At 35.1% G+C, this 7,065-nt stretch overlaps 1 pseudogene; it reads right to left on the reverse strand.

Annotated features, from left to right (window-relative positions):
* Positions 1-1,169: 1,169 nt before the first annotated feature.
* Positions 1,170-1,557, reverse strand: Rpl32-ps15 (ribosomal protein L32, pseudogene 15; annotated as a pseudogene).
* Positions 1,558-7,065: the final 5,508 nt, after the last annotated feature.

A 7,065-nucleotide genomic window follows, 5' to 3' on the forward strand; every position in this document is an offset into this window, starting at 1 on the left:
TTATCTTGTGCCAGCCCTCATCTGCATAAAGACAACAGTCTACACTTCACGCTTTCTGTCTAATTAAGAGAATAACTTTGTTCTCAAATGTAAGATGAGCACAGCTATTACCATTTTGTAATCTACAAAATATCAAATACACCTAACACTGAGCCCATCATTTAAGTCAGTTAAATAGTACATTCTGTTATCTATTTTAGCCTAAGACTTAAAATTCTGTGTATTATGTCTTGACTAACTTGTATACTATCTGAAAATTATCCTATTAAATATGTAATCTCAATATTAAATAGCCTGAGTGGGCTATGAAACTATAAGTAGTCTTCAACCCCATTAGAAATCTGAGAAATACCAATATTATCTGAAAATACAGGAAGCACAACAGGACATCCCAAACTGAGACAAGTTGAAGAGATAACTGTTTACAGGTAGAGTCCCCTGTTACCAGCATATAAGCACATTAGTCTCCAGTCTTCTGGCCCAGTATCATCTGACAGAGCTTTTAACATAGAATTTTGAAGGACTGATTATTCTGACTTGACAGAATTTTGTAGTTTGTCTTTTTCTGGACAGTATTTGTCTGTATACAAAATAGGCAATTTCTGTTCAGGGGCTACCTAGCCACAGTGTATTACCTCACCTGCAGGTAGAGATGCTCAATTTCTTCTTTGAATCCATAAAGGGGGAGCTGCTAGGAGCAGATGTGTCTCAAAAAAATAAATAACATTAAATGTCACATTTTGTGAATCTGATGTTTTTGAAAACCATCTAGCTATGTAAGTAATCCATAATTACTCTTAGTTATCTCTAATAAATTATCTTGAAAATACTTGAATAGTAAACTCAGAGCCATGAATTTGCTATCTGACCCTTAACTCATATGTGCAATCATCTCAGCTCAACAATATAATCAGCTCAGCCCTATACTCTCAGCAGTTATAGGACTGGGTCTAAGCCTTGCATTCTTTCTTTCTTTCTCTCTCTCTTTCTTTTTTTCTCTCTCTCTTTCTTTCTTTCTCTCTCTCTCTCTTTCTTTCTTTCTTTCTCTCTCTCTCTCTTTCCTTCTTTCTTTCTTTCTTTCTTTCTTTCTTTCTTTCTTTCTTTCTTTCTTTCCTTCTTTCTTTCTTTCTTTCTTTCTTTCTTTGCAGTTTTTGTGGCACATAAGCCAACTACTCATTCTCTTTGCTGTGTAGCCTGGCGTTGGGATTGGTGACTCTGATGGCCAGCTGTGCTGGTCTTTCTACTATGGCTTTTCGGTTCTTAAAGGACACATTGTGAGCAAACTCAGCACAGTAAGATTTGTTGCACATCAGCTGCACTTCCAGCTCCTTGACATTGTGGACCAGCAACATGTGGTTGGTTTTCTTGTTTCTCCCATTACCCAGTGTTGGGCATCAGGATCTGGCCCTTGAATCTTCTCCGCACCCAGTTGTCTATGCCTCTGGGTTTCCGCCAGTTTCGCTTAATTTTCGCATATCCATCTGACTGGTGTCTGATGAACTTCTTGGTCCTCTTTTTGACGATCTGGGGCTTCACCAGAGGCGGAAGGACAGCCATGACGCCACAAAACAGATGGCAGCCAGCTCCCAGGCAGCGCCGAGTAAGCTAAGTCTTGTATTCGTAAATGTGTTGCATAAGCACAATGTCTATATTAGAGTAGCAACATTAATTTCAATTTTATATCAATAAAAACTCGTAGCAACAAAAACTTTAAATTTGTGTCAACTAAATTATGTACCAATGTAAGAGATTATAACTTCAACTGAGTAACAAATATAAGAATTTCTACCGAATGAAATTATGGCTGTACAGAAAATTCTCACTAATTTCTACCTGTCGATTATGACCATGTCCTTTTTTTTCTTACATTATTTTATTTATACATGTCTTTATTCTATACATAGTTAAGGAGGAAATATACTTGTTAGCCAACCAATATTTTAAATTTTATTTTTCTTGGATATTTTATGTATTTACATTTCAAATGATATCCCCCTTTCCCCCCTCCCATACTCCCTACCCCCTCTCCTTGTTTCTATGAGGATGCTCATACTCCCACCCACCAACTCCTACCTCAACTCCATGGCATTCCCCTACACTGGACAGAGCCTTTACTAGACAAAGGGCTTTCCTCCAATTGATGCTGGACAATGCCATCATCTGCTACATATGTACCTAGAGTCATACATCCTTCCGTGTGTACTTATTTTTTGGTGGTTTAGTTCGTGGGCGCTCTGGTGGTGTCTAGTTGTTTTATATTGTTGTTCTTCCTATGGTGTTGCAAACCCCTTCAGATCCTTCAGTCTTTTCTCTCACTCCTCCATCGGGGTCCCCTTGTTCAGACCAAAGGTTAGCTGCTAGCATCATCATCTGGATAAGCAGGGTTCTGGCAGAGCCTCTCAGGAGATACCCATATCTGGCTCCTGTCAGCAAGCACTTGGCATCAGAAATAGTGACTGGATTTGATGGCTGCATGTGTGATGAATCCCAAGGTGGGGCAGTCTCTAGATGACTTTTTCTTCAGTCCCTGCTCCGCTCTTTATCCCTGTATTTCCTCCCGTGAGTATTTTGCTCTCCCTTCTAAGAAGGTATCAAACATCTGCATTTTGGTTTTTCTTTTCTTGAGCTTCATAGGATCTATTAGTTTTTTCTTAGGTATACCAAGGTCTTGGGCTTATACCCACTAACCAGAGAGTGCATACCATGTGTGTTATTTTGTGACCGGGTTACCTAATGATATTTTTAGTTCCATCCATTTACCCAAGAATTTCATGAAGTTGCTGTTTTAATGGAGCAGATTGTATCCAGTGTGGCCAGATTAAAAAAGTCATCCCTTGCTTTAAAAAATGTAAGTCAATTATTAGCGAAAATACTTCCTTGTAGAGACTAGAGATGTTCATATTTGTTTAGGACACAATGGCATCCAATAGGGAGAATAGATATTAATGAGACAGTAAGCAATTATTTGTCATTTTTAATACTCTATATTTTATGAACATATTTATACAGACTTTTCATAGCATACTAATATATGGCTAAAATTATGGAAATCCATATAACAAATATAAGCCTGTAGCTATAGTGAATTTAATAATGGTTCAATTTAGTATTAAGAGCACATAGAAAAATAAACAATTATAAAGACATTACCTGGGCATCTGGAGCTGGAGAGACGGCTTAGTAGTTCAGAACATTTGCAGACCTTGCAGAGGACTCAAGTGCCTAACACTCACACAGAGTGGCTCACAACTGATATAACTCCAGCACTTTAAGAATGAGGAAGCCAATACACACAGCAGGTAAAAAACTTTGACAATAACACATTTTTCAGGCTTTGTAGCAGTAAACATCTAAGGCAACATCGCAATGTCAACAGCACTGTCAACACCAAAGAGAATGAAGTCTAGCTATTTCTCAAACACAACAAAGAATCCACTGAATATACTTGTTTATATTTCTTCCAATGGAGGTCATGACTTTGGGAACATTAGAGATGATAAAATATGAAAGAAACTGTTATGAAAATGTATTTAATTCACAAAGGAAATGTGTTTGCACAAAGACAATTCTCTTAGGAATATTAAATTCTATATTTGTCAGGAAGACATTGGTTTTTATTTTTATTTTTTGTTTCTTTCCTAGATTAAAATCATCTCACCTTTTAGAACTGTAAAATGTCTCTTTCTCTGGCAATATTTGCATAATAATATGCCCTTACTTTCTGGTCAGAAGTAGTTAATGTAATATTATACAAAACATATTTTTTATAAGAAAGATCACAAAGTTATGTGAAGGAAAAATTAAAGAACTTTAAAATACATAAAAGTAAATCTCTAGTGTGATATTGTCTAGTATGTAGGTCATTTAGTAAGACTCTCAGATTTCACTAAATATCTGTATTAAATATTTGTGTGTATTTTAGTGTTGTGTGTCAAAGACATGAGTGTGGAGAGTAGAGGATAACTTTCAGTAGTTTGTTCTCTTCTCTAGGGAGTCCAGATACCAATCTCAGGTTATCAGGTTTGAGCAGCAAGTACCTATCTCACAGGCTAAGAACTGGCTATATGATCCTTAGATAAATGGTATCTAAATAGTAGGCATATATAGATATATTTGAAAATTATCAATTAGATGGTAATTATGAGTTATTATGTACTAGTTTTCTAACAGATTTTATTATAATAATTTGTCATTCTTTTTCTTAATTAAAAAATCTAAAACAATAAATGTAGGTAGAAGAGGTAAGTGTGATATTTGGGTCATTTTCATCATGAGGAATATAAAGTTATTTAAATAAATATTCCTAGCATATGTGAACTGACAATGTAGCATAGATTTATTATTAAAATTTTCTAAGATTCTATATGGAAATTTTAGAAAATTACCAATGATAACAAATTTTACAGATAACACAGAGTAAAAAGTCTTGAAGAAGTTAAAGATGGAATCATATCTGCTTCTGAACCTCATTATAAATATTGGACTAATTTCAATCTGAGTGAAAAGATAGTTTAGCATTGAGTCATGTCTATAAAGAGATTTCTGAGGAAGCTAAAATTAGGTCTCTAGATTCCTTTAAAAAGAAAGGTGTGATAAATATGCTGTTACATGTTCCTAAAATTGTGAAACCATCAGATGGATTGGAAGTTTAACATTGTAAATAATAGTTAGATTTTAGCTTGATGTTTGTTCATGTATTATGCACGGAAAATGAAATCATTTTCTGAAATCCTACATGTGCATAAAAGTTGTTAACTCAATTTAAACAATCTTTAGAATATTCTAGCATTAATACTTTCCTGCCCATTTATGTGACCATGGGAGTTAATAAACAATACACATATGGGTTTGTATTACTGTAAAAGCAATTAAAACATTAGATGAAGATATGAAATCACAAGGCAATAACTTGTTCATCTACTGTAATGTTCATATAACAAGATATGCATAGATACTTAATGTTACTGTTGCTGATTTACTTATCTATGTCTAAGTTATTATGCTATGCTACTGTAGCTGACCTGCGTTCTGTGTTTCTCTAAGGTCAAAAACTGCAGTCTCTGGCAGTTAGCACCTGATTCTAAAACAGCAGGAGATAAAGTAGAGGATTAATTGTCAGAGCCTTTTCCCTTTTGTCCCTATGTCTCTTGCTTGTCAGGCTAGGGGGAAGTTTGGAACAATAAACTTCTATTGAATCAAGAGAAGTGAATAGGGATTGCAAAAAGAAAAGCTTTTGCATAGGGAAATATGCATAAATTTATAAAAGTTCATACACAGATTCGTGAATGTGCACTTATACATTTACACTCAGAGCAGTTGGGTTAAGCTTACATGCATTCTCACAATTACATTCTTACACATAAATGTGCGTACATTCTCACAATTACATACTTACACACACACACACACACACACACACACACACACTTACATATGCATATGGAGCAAAAGACCAAGCACTAATGCAAAAAGAACTCACTCATACTGGATGAAAAATGAGTGACAATCTTTATTGCATAGAGAAAGAAAAAGTTTCTACCATTTTAATGCTAAATGAATTAAACCTAAGTTGGTTAAAAAAAAGGCTCATTACTTTTAATAAAACTGAGTCTGCCTTGTGATTAAGAAATTACCTGTTCTGTCCCATCGTAAGGAGAATCCTGCCTGCTCCTTCTGCTCTCTACAGCTTCTTCTTTTTTCCTCTTTCCCTCAAATTCTGCACATTGGTTTCTCATGTTACCTATAGTCTCTAAGTTATTTCATTCTGCATTCTTCTAATTTGCTCTCTTCCTTCTCTGATGTCCTAACAATGCCCTTAGTCTCAATTCCGTTTCTTTCAATGCTATGCCTATACTTCTAAGTTCTTCAGTTCAGTTCTGTATAAAAAGAGTTCTATCTAAAAATTTCTCCTCAGCTCAGTTCCTCTCTCAGTTCTGTTGCATCTCAGCTAAGTTCTCTTTGCTCAGTTCTCTTCAGCTCAGTTCTCCTCAGCTCCCTTCAGCTCAGTTCTGACTCTATTCTTTGTCCTCAGCACTTAAACATTTTTCAGAATATACATGATTGCATGTTACAAAGTTCATCACAAGTTCACACAAAAAAATCAAACTATAAATTGAAATAGAAGTTTACAACAGAGAATGTTTACATGCATATCCATTAGGAGTAAATATATGGCTAAACATCCATCACCTGTCTCAGCTCTACAGGTTCACTGAAGGTTTAAAGCCATAACTAAGTTATTAGTGAAGTTTTATGTAGATAAATCCAGTCAATATTTTATCCTCTGACTAGCACCTATAATAAATCCTTAGTTCCCTTTTTATGACCTTTGGTTAATTGTTTTACAACATCTTGGAGTGTGATCTGAGTAGGAGAAAGTCTGGTTAATATCTAAGAGCAATTAACTGGTTACAGTTGGGAGACTGGCAGAGTTCTCACTGCAGTTTTGACTATCAGAAAAAAAATCTTAATATCAACCTCACTATAAAAGAGCTTAATAATCACTGTTATAATTTTAGGAATTCTAATAGGATCATATTAAGTCTTAAGAAGTCATCTATTTGTCTATACAGCATCACTCTAAGACAGTGCGTCTTCATAGATCTGCATAGATCTGCTCCAAAGCGGTGTGCTATTCCTTAATGTTTGTCATATGTATTTAATAATAAGAAGAAAAACATTTTAATAGCAGGAATATTTCCTAAAATAAACCCCTTACAGTCTTGCTTAATAAGGGCAAACCGTTCACAGATTATATAATAATCTGAGGAAGGCTATCTCAGGATGATAACCTGCTAGTTATTAGCTTGTCCCATTTTGGCTCCTCACAGGTATGATATTTTGACATTGGATATTGTGCTCTTCACTGAGAGAAGACTATTTCTTTTACTCTAAGCAAATATTAGCTGCCTGTACTACTTTAGTTATCATGGAACCTAATCGCCTTTGGCATGCATGTGGTATCATCTTTACTTACATCATATCAAGAAAGCAGTTGTATTGGTGAGATTTTACATCTACATATTCTGAAATTTCTAGACAATTTCACAGCAAGTTTCATGATTC

Source organism: Rattus norvegicus, chromosome 11, assembly GCF_021556685.1.
Source record: "Rattus norvegicus strain SHRSP/BbbUtx chromosome 11, alternate assembly SHRSP_T2T, whole genome shotgun sequence".
NCBI lineage: Eukaryota > Metazoa > Chordata > Mammalia > Rodentia > Muridae > Rattus > Rattus norvegicus.